At 45.5% G+C, this 13,569-nt stretch overlaps 1 protein-coding gene across 4 annotated transcripts in view; it reads left to right on the forward strand.

The window, feature by feature from the left end:
* The window catches only part of GJC1 (gap junction protein gamma 1), a 37,402-nt gene that overhangs the window by 3,039 nt on the left and 20,794 nt on the right, over nt 1-13,569 (forward strand). The window contains exon 2 of one of the 4 annotated variants that reach the window (XM_074978841.1): nt 7,258-7,293. The exons of the other annotated variants lie outside the window; for them this stretch is intronic. The gene's annotated coding sequence lies outside the window, so the exon portion shown is untranslated. The remainder of the gene's footprint in view (nt 1-7,257; nt 7,294-13,569) is intronic. 4 annotated transcript variants of the gene reach the window in all.

Raw genomic sequence — 13,569 nt, forward strand, 5'->3', positions numbered from 1 at the left:
GATTTTAGATATTATTTTTGAAACAGGCTGCTTGGCCATCATTGGAGGGAAAACTTCTGTGTTAGCTCTGAGTATTTGTATCAGATTGTGTAGGGGGACCAGACAATGGACTGGTGTTCAGGACATGCCCCCCAGAGGTACCCAGCTGCAGCTTGTCTGCTGTCTGGGGAAGTACACTATCCAACTAGCAGTGAATATGCCAAATGACTATTATATTATGGGCCTATAAACTTTAACCCTTGACTGACTCTGACTTACTTGCAATGCAATCTCTTTTCTGCATAAAACAATATTTATTTATATGGATGTTTTTGGAACTGGGGGTAATAACATCATTAGCATTTGCCTTTTTGCATCATAGAGAATATTTCCTTCAAATTACAGGGTTACCTTCTCTTGGTTCCAGTATGTACAAAGAAGTCTGTAATGTCCATCTGAACAGCAATAAGCAAATGGCCCTTTAATGCTCTTTCTTTCAAGGATGCATTTCTGGAAGCACGTCTGTACTACCTCTCCCCATCCCCACCCTGACCTCCAAAACAACCTTCAAGTGTGTGGTGCACGTACAAATCCCAGCATGGGAACTTGATCTCTAGGGTTTTTGGACCAAATTTTAAATGGTACCAATAGCGTCAAAATGAGGTTTCCGATAAATATCTTAAATCCCCTTTTCTTACCACATTTGTGTACAACTCTGAGACTGGTGAGCTGAGAAGAGCAGACACTGTTCCCAACCTGAGTTTAGCAGTAGTGAGCAGCACCATCTGACTACTGCTTCTCTCTGTGCCTCGACAGAAAATGTGGAAATACATAGTGGCACACTCTTTTCTCTGCCTCCTGAAGGACTACTGCACAGTCTGTCGTCTTCTCCCTCAAGCTCCCTGAAGTGAAGAAGGCATTTTTTCTGACTTCATGTAATGCTTAGCGGAGTAATTTAAAATGCAAGGTGTGAAAAGTTTTGTGTTTCTGTATGCTAAGAGGGGTAGATTTTGGGTGAGCAACTGCTTTTTTTCCCCCTTGTAATGAAACTATATACCATGCTTTTTCTCAAATTCAAGTTCTCAACTTTATTCTCAAGTTCGATGCTTTGCAACTACATCCTAACAGAGTTAACAATTACCTTAAGCATTACAAAGACAGCTTCACCATCTTTGCTATTGATAGGCATCTTAAGCAAGTCAGGTAATAGACACTTGCAGCCAGTAATTTTCTTCTCCCTCTTCCCCAGCCTTCACTCCCCTTTTGTTTTACATAGCTGATTTGTCAGTTTATCTCTTTTTCTTTTTTTTCTATTTGTCTGTTATATTTTTGTCCGACCAGTTTACTTTCATCAGAATTTCCAGATCTGAAGAAGTGGGTCTGTCCCACGAAAGCTCATCACCTAATAAATTATTGTGTTAGTCTTTAAAGTGCTGCATGACTGCTCTTTTGTTATATGCCAGGGGTCAGCAATCATTGTGAGGCGGAGTGCCAAAATTTGACCTTTTGACCTCCAGGTATGGTGCGAGTGTCGGTGATACTTTTTAAAGTCCCTAATAGTCCTACTTCCCACAACTTCATTAATGAATGAAGAAAGATGCAGCACTTTACTGTTTAGTGCAGTGGACAAAAAGGGTTAGCCAGCATGGCCCTGGGCCCCTCGTGCCTGCTGTCTGCAAGCTGTGCATGGAGTGGGCTGGGTCGTGCTGCTGCCCCAGCCCCATTCTTTGGCCCTGGCCTTGCATGCATGCTCTGGTGAGGGCCCTGTGACTGGGGCGCTGTGATGGGGTTCAGGGGTCCCCCTGCACTGCACCCCATCCGCTGGCAGGAGTGACACTCACTCAGCAGGTACAACAGGAGGTTTATTAGGCAACAGATGCCCAGTTCCTCACAGAAGCGACAGTACAGCAGCCAGAGACGGTCATTCCAACCCGTCCTGGGGAGAAGACCCCGAGGGGTGCCCCTCTGGGGTGTAGCTTTCCCCCTCCTCAGGCTGGCTGCCTTCCAGCTCTCCCTTCCCCAGCCTCTAACTGCTGCCCCCGATTCAAAAACCAGCTCAGCTCCTCCCTCCTCTTTGTTCAGGGCAGAGGTGTTACCTGCCAGTTGTATCCCCAGGGTCATCCTTAGCCACTGGGAACTGCTCTGCTTGTCTCAGACATCCAGCCTGACTCTCACATGCACTCCCCCTACTCCATCACATCTCTCATGCACTCCCCCCACTCCATCACAGGCTCCAACCTCAGCTCACGCTCCCGTGGGGGCCACACATCAGCCCCGCACTGTGGGAAGAGCTCTGTACCCCAGCCCTGTGCTACGGTGAGGGCTCCATGGTGGAGGCTCTGGCCCCAGCCCCGCACCATGGTGGGTGTTCCGACCCTGTACTACCAACCCCCCCCCATGCTGCATGAGAGAGGAGGGGCGGGGTGAGAACCCCCAGGCATGTGCCACTCTAAATCGGCCTGCGTGCTGAGAGTGGCACACAGGCTGGGGGTTGCCAACTTCTGCTGCATGCGGTACCAATGACAGCAATAGATTCTGTGGTCCGGTTGTGGGGAGGGGGAAGAAATGAACAAGGATATAATATGCTAGCATCTGTTTTAAGACTTTGAAACATCAATAGCAGCAAGTTTTGCTTGGGCAGATCAGAATAGTTTTAAACTAGCTATGGCCTGAGTAGTTGTAGAGAACCCTGAGGTTCTTTTGAAATGATTGCTAAAAGGCTCTAAATAGTGGTTCTCAATCAGGGCTGTGCAGGATACAGAGCAAAGTTGCAAGTGTTGTTCATGAACCAAGTCAGATGTTCATTCAGACTGATTCACATTTTAGAGTCTTTGGCTGAATTACATCTATTAGATATCTTTGTAAAAGACAATTTCCCATCTAAGCAAACTTTCTTCCCTGTTCACTTTGTCTTTCTTCCTATTTAAGGAAGTGGGTTTTACCCTCAAAAGTCAGAACCTAATACATTTGTTAGTCTCTAAGGTGCCACGGGACTGCTTGTTTGTAAAGTTGCAGACTAGCCTAGCTGCCTCACTAATTTGACTGTAATGCTTTGCTCTGAATTGAAATGCCACATGCCAGCTCTTGGCCCCACTTCTTTTGGTTGGTTTGAGAAATTGCTTTTATCTAATTATAGAGAAATCTGTTTTAAGAAACCATCAAAGATTCCACACACATTGAGTACAGTTTTGATATTAGACCCACTTCCGTTTGGCCACCAGTTTCTGTTAGTCTTGAGCGAATGGTCTCTTAAAAATGCTTTTTGCGGTGTTTCACATCAATCCAACTTTTCAAAACTTATGAAAGGAATTCTTTCTTAGACAAAGAAAGACTGTCTGTCTGATAAGGATTGGATTCTTGCACATGGTTTACTAAGGTGTGATGTGTGTGTTTGTTCTGAGTGTGGGATAGAGAACATAGGAATTTTAGATGTTTTGTTTTTTGGCTCTTTGTGTTTTGGCTTTTCAGGTTCAGAAAAACATAAAACGAATCATGAAATCAGATATTGCAAATATTCAAAATTTAATCACAAAATGAAAATGAGGGTAAAAGACCACAAAGTCTTTATGAACTATTCTAAATTATCATGCTGCCAAGTGTGTGTTGGTAACAGAAAACAGTGATATTCTAGTGAAATGATATTTTCAGAAGTAAAACTTTTTGGATGGGGGATTGTGTGTGTAATTTGAACTTTGAGGCTTTTCTCTGGCAGCATACAATACCTACCATTGCACCGTAGCAAAACCACCAACTGCATTTTACTTGGAAAAAATGTATATTGTTTAGTTAAGGGCTAGCTATCCAATATATTGGACTATGGCCTACTAAATATTAAGCACAATGGTGATGTTTACATTAATGTCTTGGGATTTATGAGACAAGGGGAATTAGAAGCTGCTTTTTTAAAGCTATAAGTAAAAATATATATTTGAGATAATGAATGGTGTATATATGATCATAGCTGTGTAAGAGGAAGTGCAATGGAAAATTTGAGTCAGCTTAGCTGATGTTTGAGGCATTTCCCTATGGAGTCACTGGACTGAAAAAAGTTTTATGTGCTTAAACTTGAACAGATGCTTCAAAACAGGCACACAATCTATTCCCATGTACGTTTAAAGTTAGCAATTCCATTTATTCTGCCAGGATTAATTTGTGAACACTTGCGTTTTAAATCCTTGTTTTCAGCGTCTTTTAATTCACCTCCAAGGCCCCAGTTCAGGAAAGTCTCTAAGCACGTCAGTCTTTAAGTGATCCAATTGATGTCAGAGGGATTGCTCACAAACTTAAACTTAGGCATATGTTTAAGTAACTTGCTGAACTGGGATGTAAGTTTCCACATAGGAAATATCAACGAAGGGTCCTGTGGCACCTTATAGACTAACAGAAAAGTTTTGAGCATGAGCTTTCGTGAGCACAGACTCACTTCTTCAGATGCTGGTCTTGGAAATCTGCAGGGCCAGGTATAAATAAGCCAGAGCAAGGGTGGGGATAACTAGGTTAGCTCAGTCAGTAAGGGTGAGGCTGACTACCAGCAGTTGATCTGGAGGTGGGAACACCAAGGGAGGGGAAGCTGCTTCTGTATTTAGCCAGCCATTCGCAGTCTTTGTTTAAGCCAGAGCTGAGGGCGTCGAATTTGCAGATGAATTGTAGCTCAGAAATTTCTCTTTGGAGTCTGGTCCTGAAATTTCTTTGCTGTAGGATAGCTACTTCTAAGTCTGCTACTGTGTGGCCTGGGAGATTGAAGTGCTCTCCTACGGGTTTTTGTATATTGCCATTTCTGATACCTGATTTGTGTGCATTTATTCTTTTACGTAGAGACTGTCCAGTGCGTCCAATGTATATAGCAGAGGGGCATTGCTGGCACATGATGGCATAAATTATATTGGTAGATGTGCAGCTGAATGAGCCCACGATGGTGTGGCTGATCTGGTTAGGTCCTGTAATGGCTGTAGACAATGGATCAATGAGCTTCCATCCCAGACACACCACACGATCCATTGTCTACAGCCAAGCACTAAGATATAACCGCATTTGCTCCAACCCCTCAGACAGAGACAAACACCTACAGGATCTCTACCAAGCATTCTTGAAACTGTAATACCCACCTGAGGAAGTGAAAAAACAGATCAACAGAGCCAGACGTGTGCCACGAAGCCTCTTACTACAGGACAAGCCCAAGAGAGAAACCAACAGAACACCACTAGCCATCACCTACAGTCCTCAGGTAAAACCTCTACAGCGCATCATCATGGATTTATAACCCATCCTGGACAATGATCACCCACTTTCACAGGCCTTGGGAGGCAGACCAGTCCTTGCCCACAGACAACCTGCCAACCTGAAGCAAATCCTAACCAGCAACTACACACCGCACCACAGTCACTCTAACTCAGGGACCCATCCATGCAACAAACCTCGTTGCCAGCTCTGCCCACATATCTACACCAGCAACACCATTACAGGACCTAACCAGATCAGCCACACCATCGTGGGTTCATTCAGCTGCACATCTACCAATATAATTTATGCCATCATGTGCCAGCAATGCCCCTCTGCCATATGCATCGGACGCACTGGACAGTCTCTACGTAAAAGAATAAATGCACACACATCAGATATCAGAAATGGCAATATACAAAAACCCGTAGGAGAGCACTTCAATCTCCCAGGCCACACAGTAGCAGACTTAAAAGTAGCTATCCTACAGCAAAGAAATTTCAGGACCAGACTCCAAAGAGAAATTTCTGAGCTACAATTCATCTGCAAATTCGACACCCTCAGCTCTGGCTTAAACAAAGACTGCGAATGGCTGGCTAAATACAGAAGCAGCTTCCCCTCCCTTGGTGTTCCCACCTCCAGATCAACTGCTGGTAGTAAGCCTCACCCTTGCTGACTGAGCTAACCTTGTTATCCCCACCCTTGCTCTGGCTTATTTATACCTGGCCCTGCAGATTTCCAAGGCCAGCATCTGAAGAAGTGAGTCTGTGCTCACGAAAGCTCATGCTCAGAACTTTTCTGTTAGTCTATAAGGTGCCACAGGACCCTTCGCTGCTGTTACAGAGCCAGACTAACACGGCTACCCCTCCGATACTTGACACATAGGAAATGCAGTTAAATACTGTATTGTTTTCTTAACATATGTTTTGCCCAAATAAGGATATGGGATTGGTTCTCAACTTTCACAGAAATTAGTTCCACCTTTTAAGGTACAGGTTTATCAGATAACAAAATTATAACAGTGTATGACATGTGCCTGGGCTGCTGGTTAAAAACACTCATAGGAAATGCAAACTTCCTAGCAGGCAATTAGCAAGTCTTACATACCCAACTGTCTTAGTCAAACAGCACATATTTGGTGCTGCTCACTACATGATTCATTGTATGTTATCATTCAGCTTTGCCCAAGGCTCACCTGTACTCTGATCACTAATCCTTGTCCCTCAGGGTTATTTTAAAACTTCTCAGTAGCATCAAACAGCTGCCATTTCTCGTTCAAGAAACGGCCAGTTGGAGAAGTGATTTCTCTTCACTCCCCAAAGGTGGAAATGTGTTCTGGTAAAAGGAGCAGAACAAATGACAGTCAGCACTGGATTAATAATAAGATATTACCTGATTGCCATATTTGCGTTTGAGAAGGAATTTTTTCCTGAATCGGATCGTCCAGGACCCTGGGGGAGGACAGGTTTCATCGGTCTCTGCACCATGGGATTTAAACTAGTGTGAATGGTGAATTCTCTATAAACTGAGACTTTAAACCATGAATTCGCAGCAATGATGAGAAGTCCTGTGGCACCTTATAGACTAACAGATTTATTGGAGCATAAGCTTTTGTGGGCAAAGACCTGCTTTGCCCACGAAAGCTTATGCTCCAGTAAATGTTAGTCTATAAGGTGCCACAAGACTTCTCAATGTTTTTGCAGATACAGACTAACACAACTACCCCTCTGATACTTGAAACTGTGAATTGAGGACTTGAGTAACACAGCTGGGGTAATAGGAGTATATTTCATAGGAGGGTAAGGTTCCATAGTCTGTAATATGGAGGAGATGAGACTGGATAGTCATGTTGGTCCCATTTGCCTTCAAAGTCTAGGAGCTGAGTACAGTTCAATAGCTGATGAAAGACTGGACTTAGGCACTTTGTTATTTGAAAGACTCCTGGAAACTCCTGAGGCATTAGGCTGTAATAGTATGATATTATTTTGGGATGGCCAATTTTTGTGTCACTTTATTCGAGGATTCTTAAATTTTTTACGTCTTTTTCCTCTGTCTGTGCAGTTGGATTGCTGTTACTAAAGGAGCTGGGCTTTACAGGTGAGGGGATGTGAAAAGTACACTTTTTAAAACTGAAATCAACTGACGTGTTATCTAAGGAATGAGTGATAGTTCCATTTGGCATGCCACCTTTATTGGCACTCACATGGGGAGCTCTGAATACCTCATTAGTGATTGGCCACTTGTGACTAATGTGAATTGCTAGCTTATTAATAAAGCACCTGTCCATGTATTCTCCACTGATAAAGTACACCAACGCTCCCCACCACATCCCGCCAGCCCCGCGCATTCTCATTCCCTCTCTTAGTTTCATTCATGGTCTAGAACAAGGCTGTGCTATCTAAAGGACCTGAGTGATGCATTACATTTCTAGGGTGCCATTTTTATTTTGAAGGTTAATGGTGACTCCTGAAAACCTTACTTATGCATATGCAGTAAACTCTTCCATATCCGGCACCCTCAGCACCGGGAGGTTGCTGGATATTAAATATTATGGGTAATAGAGAGGATCCCTTCTCCACCAGTTCTCTGACAGCAGGGGCTACACTACCTCCGTTCTCCCTTGTCCAAAGCCCTCAGCAGCCCAGCCATTGGAACTCTGCCTCTGTCTGGGCATAAGCAGCTCTCAGCCACTCAGGGCCCAGCCGTGCTGGCTCCACGTGCTCTAACCACCTGTCCCATCACTTCCCCGCCAGGGGTCAGTAGCTCCCCAGTGGCTCAGGCTGCTGTGGGGAGGGGGAGGAAGGGGGGCAGCAGCTGTCTCCTCGTGCTCTGGCCACCCATCTTGCTGCCTGGTCACAGGGGTTCAGCAGCCTCCAGTAGCTCAATACCCAGGCTGTGCTGCTGCAGGGGGCAGGGGCTGGCATGTGGTGGGGGCGCTCTCCCTTCCCACCCCACCCACTGGCAGTAGTTGCCAAGCAGCCCTGGAGCCTCTGCAGCCCAGGCCCAGAGAGGGATAGGGAGCAGCGGATGCAACAGCCTCGTCTCAGCTCCCCACATGCATCCCAGCAGCAGCCCGTGCTTAAGAAGGGGAAATGGCATCGATGTCTCGGGCAGGATAGGATCCCTTTGCTGCCTGCGAGCAGCATGTCTCCCCAGAAAAGGAAGAAACATAGTTGCAGGGTTAATGCCTGGTGGCAGTGCCAGTTATTTGAGAGTGCCAGTTGATTGAATACCAGTTAAAATAGAGTTTACTGTAGTCAGCCCTACTCATATAATTAAGTGTAGTAGGACCAGGCCAATTATTGGAAGAGGAACTTCCAGGAGATGGGTGTGATGATGCCTCCCTGCTGTCCAGTTAAACAATTGTATCAAATTGAAAGCACAAGCCCAAAGTTAACACTGACCAGGATTTGTGGGCATGAAGTACATTTGCCTTTAGTCTGTTCTCTCTTGTATAAAACAATTTCCTTTGTGATTGTATTAAAGTAAAAACAATCTTCCAGTTTTCATATCAAACATTTTTCAATATTTTTAAGAATACTGTGTATGCTTTGGGTTAAAAGCAGACACCCATTTAAAGTAGGTGCCTCAGCTAATGCAGATATTGAGGTTAAAACACTTTTAAAAGTAGAAATACTCTTACAATCGAAAACTCAGAATGCAAGTTTAAAAAAACTTTATTAAAATAAATCCAAGTGTACAAAGCTGTGTGTGGGTTTCTACTCCTTCAGTCTAAAAAAAAAGTGCTTCTCCATTCCCAATTCACATTTTTCTGTGTTCCCGCTGCCCCCTTCACTTGAACTCTGCATCTCTGCATTTTGACATTTCCAGGCCCCAATTCAGCCTATTTTGTATTCTTTGATCTGATCTACTCCCATTGCAGTCCATGGCAAAAGTCTTCCTGACCTCAGTTTCAGCAAGATGTGGTGTTCAGGGTGGTATATATATTACCTGGAACAAATCAGTGTGCTGCATTCTGAAAGAGGTGGGAAGTGAGATTCAGCTGCGAAGCAAATACTAATCAAGTAATTGTGACTTGTCTGCTGTTAATTACCAGTGGCACAGTTGCTTTTATGTTGTTTTGTTCCAGCTGGTTGGTTTGTGTATGTTGTTTTTATGTCTAGCACATGCATCCTGAGTTTTGCTGTCTTTTGTGCTCTTCTTGTGACTTGTCTCATGTGCACGAGGAAATTAACCCATGGCTGATGATAGTTATCAGCATGGAACCCCCCTAAACAGCACAGATGAAGTGATGGGAAGGAAGCTGTTTTCAGCACCCTTACGCAATTGGGACCTGATTCCATCAAATGAGGCAAGTGGAAATTTCCTGGTGTAGATGATATCTGAGAGACGATAAACCAACAGATTATCAGTGCTTCCTTTTTGTTCCCACATCCTGCTGGCAGCCATTATGGGTGAAGAGCTCACGCCTGTCCTCTCTCTTTCAGAGGGAATGAGGTGGAAAATGTAGCCGGGGATCAGATCTTTGTATTAAGCAGGCTTGCTGATGTCTCAATCGGAGAGCAGTTACATTGGTCAATACAGACCAATGCTGTTACCCTTCCAAATTACTGGTAATTCTGTTCTACCAGGTAAGGTGCACAAAGGGCGATCACCTGTATTACAACAGATAGTATGGATATATGTTGAATCTTTTAGAAGAAAGAACACTCTAGAAAAGAGATTTTAAAATTTTATTCTACTTTTACTGTCTCTGCTCAAGTTTTCATTGTTGTAAAGCAAGTAGGAGATTATTTGGATCCATATTTCATAGTGTAAACCTGGCCAGTCTTGGAACTAAAATGAGTTCTCTGAGGACCAGTGTTTCCTGTGAGAAGTGCGCTTGTGTGGCCACTGGGGAGAGATTCGTATGCCGCCCAGCTGATTAGCAGAGTCCCTTTGGCTAGATTTTGTGTTTCTCCTGGTGGTGCACATTTCAGCGTGCCTCAGTGCACATAAAAATATATTCTGCACATGGATGGACACGGACGTGGACGGACAGCGCCTCCTTGAACTCTGCTCCCAACATGACCTCTGCATAACCAATACCTTCTTCACCGTCAAACTCCAGCACAAAGTTTCGTGGCGACACCCAAGATCTAAACATTGGCACCAGCTTGACCTCGTCCTCACCAAATGCAGCCGTTTAGGTAATGTCAGGGTGACGCGTAGCTACCACAGTGCAGACTGTGACACCGACCACTTGCTCATGTGTAGTAAGGTGCACGTCCAGACGCGAGGATTCTTTCACTCCAAAAAGGACGGGAGGCCGTGCATTGACACTGGCAAGACTCGTGACCCTTCAAAAATATGCGAGTTTGTCCAAGCGCTTGAAGAGGCCTTGCCCCGTCCGGATGACGCTGATATCAGCAAGAGATGGGAACAACTACAGGACGCTATTTATAATACTGCGATATCTACCTTTGGGAAGAAGACAGTCAAGTCTGCTGATTGGTTTGAAGCCCACACTGAAGTGCTGACACCCCTGATTGAGAAGAAGAGACAGGCACTGGCTGCATACGGGTCCTCTCCCACTGAGGTGAACCTGCAGGCGCCCCAGTCTGCTCAGAGTCAAGTGCAGCAGGTTGCTCGGTGGTGTGCCAATGATTACTGGCTACAACTCTGCTCCAAGATTCAGCAGGCCGCGGACACTGGTAACATGCGAGGAATGTACGATGGGATCAAGCAGGCCATCGGTCCATCACAAAGAAAGACTGGCCCACTGAAGTCAGCTACAGGCGAGGTCTTGAAGGACAGAACCAAGCAGGTGGAACGCTGGGAGGAACACTACTCACAGTTGTACGCCAGAGAGACCGTAGTTGCAGAGAGAGCCCTGAATGCCATTGAGCCTCTGCCCACCATGACTGAACTCGATGCTGAGCCCACCTTGGAGGAACTCAGCGATGCGCTAAAAGCACTCTCTTCTGGAAGAGCCCCAAGGAAAGACAGTATTCCCTCAGAAATCCTCAAATGCGCCAACGGTACCCTAGTTTCAGAGCTGCATGGGATACTTTGCCAATGCTGGAGAGAAGGCAGCATACCGCAAGATATGAGGGATGCTAACATTGTTACTGTCTACAAGAACAAGGGTGACAAAAGCGATTGTAACAACTATCGCAGCATCTCCCTTCTCAGTACTGTGGGGAAGCTGTTGGCATGTGTTGTTCTGAAGAGGCTCAGTGTTCTTGCGGAGAAAGTCTGCCCTGAGTCTCAGTGTGGGTTCAGAGCTGAACGGTCCACCATAGACATGGTTTTCTCTGTTAGGCAACTACAAGAAAAGTGCAGGGAGCAGAACAAACCTCTGTATATTGCCTTCATCGACCTGCCCAAGGCATTTGACCTCATCAGCAGAAAAAGTCTGTTCGCGATTCTGGCTAAGATCGGCTGTCCCCCAGCTTTGCTCAGCATTATTAGGACCTTCCATGAAGGCATGAAGGGGACCGTCATATACGACGGATCCACATCCGAACCCTTTGAGATTCTCAGCAGAGTGAAGCAGGGGTGTGTGCTGGCTCCAACACTGTTCAGCATCTTCTTTGCAGTTTGCTCGAATATGCCTTCAGAACTGCTACAGAGGGCATCTCTCTCCGCATGAGAATGGACGGCAACCTCTTCAAACTGTTGAGGCTTAGAGTGAAGACCAGGGTGCTTACGAAGCGTCTAAGGGAGTTCCTGTTTGCTGACGATGCAGCTATTGCTGCTCACGCTCAGCAGGAACTGCAGTCACTCATAACTCACTTTGCGGATGCATGCATGGAATTTGGCTTCACAGTCAGCTTAAAGAAGACACAGGTGATGGGCCAAAATGTGGGTAACGAATCATCTAGCAGCATGCTAGACTACGAACTAGAAGTCGTCCATGAGTTCGTGTACCTAGGCTCGATGATCTTGGACAACTTGTCGCTTGATAGCGAGATCAACAAGCGCATTGGAAAAGCCGCCACAACATTCTCCAGGCTGACGAAGAGAGTATGGTCTAACAATAAGCTCACTGTACACACCAAGGTGCAGGTCTACACAACCTGTGTTTTGAGCACACTGCTGTACGGCAGTGAAACAGGGACTTTGCGCTCAAAACAAGAGCAGCGGCTCAACACATTCCACATGCGCTGCCTTAGGCGCACACTCGGTATCTCCAGCATCTGAAGAATATGTCCAGCATCTGAAGAAGTGAGTTAACTCACGAAAGCTCATGCTCTAAACTTTTCTGTTAGTCTATAAGGTGCCACAGGACCCTTCGTTGCTCTACAGATCCAGACTAACACGGCTACCCCTCTGATACTCGGTATCTCGTGGCAGGACAAGGTCCCCAGTAGCGCAGTGCTTGAGAGGGCAGGCACCGCCTCCATGTTCACCCTTCTCAAACAGAGGCGTATGCGCTGGCTGGGCCATGTCGCACACATGACGGATGGCCGAATACCGAAGCACCTCCTCTTCGGCCAACTGGCGTCTGGAAAGAGGCTGAAAGGGCGACCTAAATTGCTCTACAAGGACACATGCAAGCGTGACCTCAGTGCTCTCTCTATCAGTGCAAACACCTGGCATTCGCTGGCCTTAGACAGGCATGCCTGGAAACAGGGAGTGAAGGAAGCTCTTGCTATGTATGAAACTACCTTGGTGAAGGAAGTGGAAGACAGGAGAGCCCTCAGGAAGAGCCCTTGATACCAGAGTGACATCTGCCTACTGCTGCTCACAGTGCGGAAAGGACTGCCACTCCTGGATTGGATTGCACAGCCACAGAATACGCTGCTCGAATCAGTCCAACTGGGGTGCAAACCCATGATCCCTCGGGATCGAAGGATGCCTACTACTATATGGATGGAAAAAAATAAAGGGTGCATTGCTGAGAACGTGGCTGGAGCTCAGAGGCTGGCTATATAAGAGAATGTATGTTGGCTCCCCCCCCTTTTTTTTTAAACTGAGTTTTTAACGATTTGCTGCATTCTGGGTTGTGTGTTTATGGAGTCCCTTTTGTAAGGACAAACTACAGATCTGATCTGACTGCCACTTACATTTCTGTGCCCTGATTGCTCAGTGTGTCTATACTGAGGCTGAAGTTGAATAATAATGTTACTAAGCAGTAATTGTGTCCCATGTGGCACTTCAGATGAAGTGTGTATACATGTGCAAAAAAAAAAATCCTTTACTGAATGTTAAAGTTGTATCAGGATATATCTTATCCAGCCAAAATCTTGAAAGTGTGGAAATAAGAAGTTAAACAAGTCTCTTGTCTTCTGTGACATTTTCACGTTGCGACAGTGCTCTTGGTAACATGCTCCAGCAGAAAGCATTTGCTTCCTCTCTCCTAAAAGTGCTTTCACTTTGCTAGAAAACCTTAGCAGTGACTTTGTATGTTCTTTTATCTGCAGATCA

This window comes from Carettochelys insculpta, chromosome 28 (genome assembly GCF_033958435.1).
Source record: "Carettochelys insculpta isolate YL-2023 chromosome 28, ASM3395843v1, whole genome shotgun sequence".
NCBI classification, from domain to species: Eukaryota; Metazoa; Chordata; order Testudines; family Carettochelyidae; genus Carettochelys; species Carettochelys insculpta.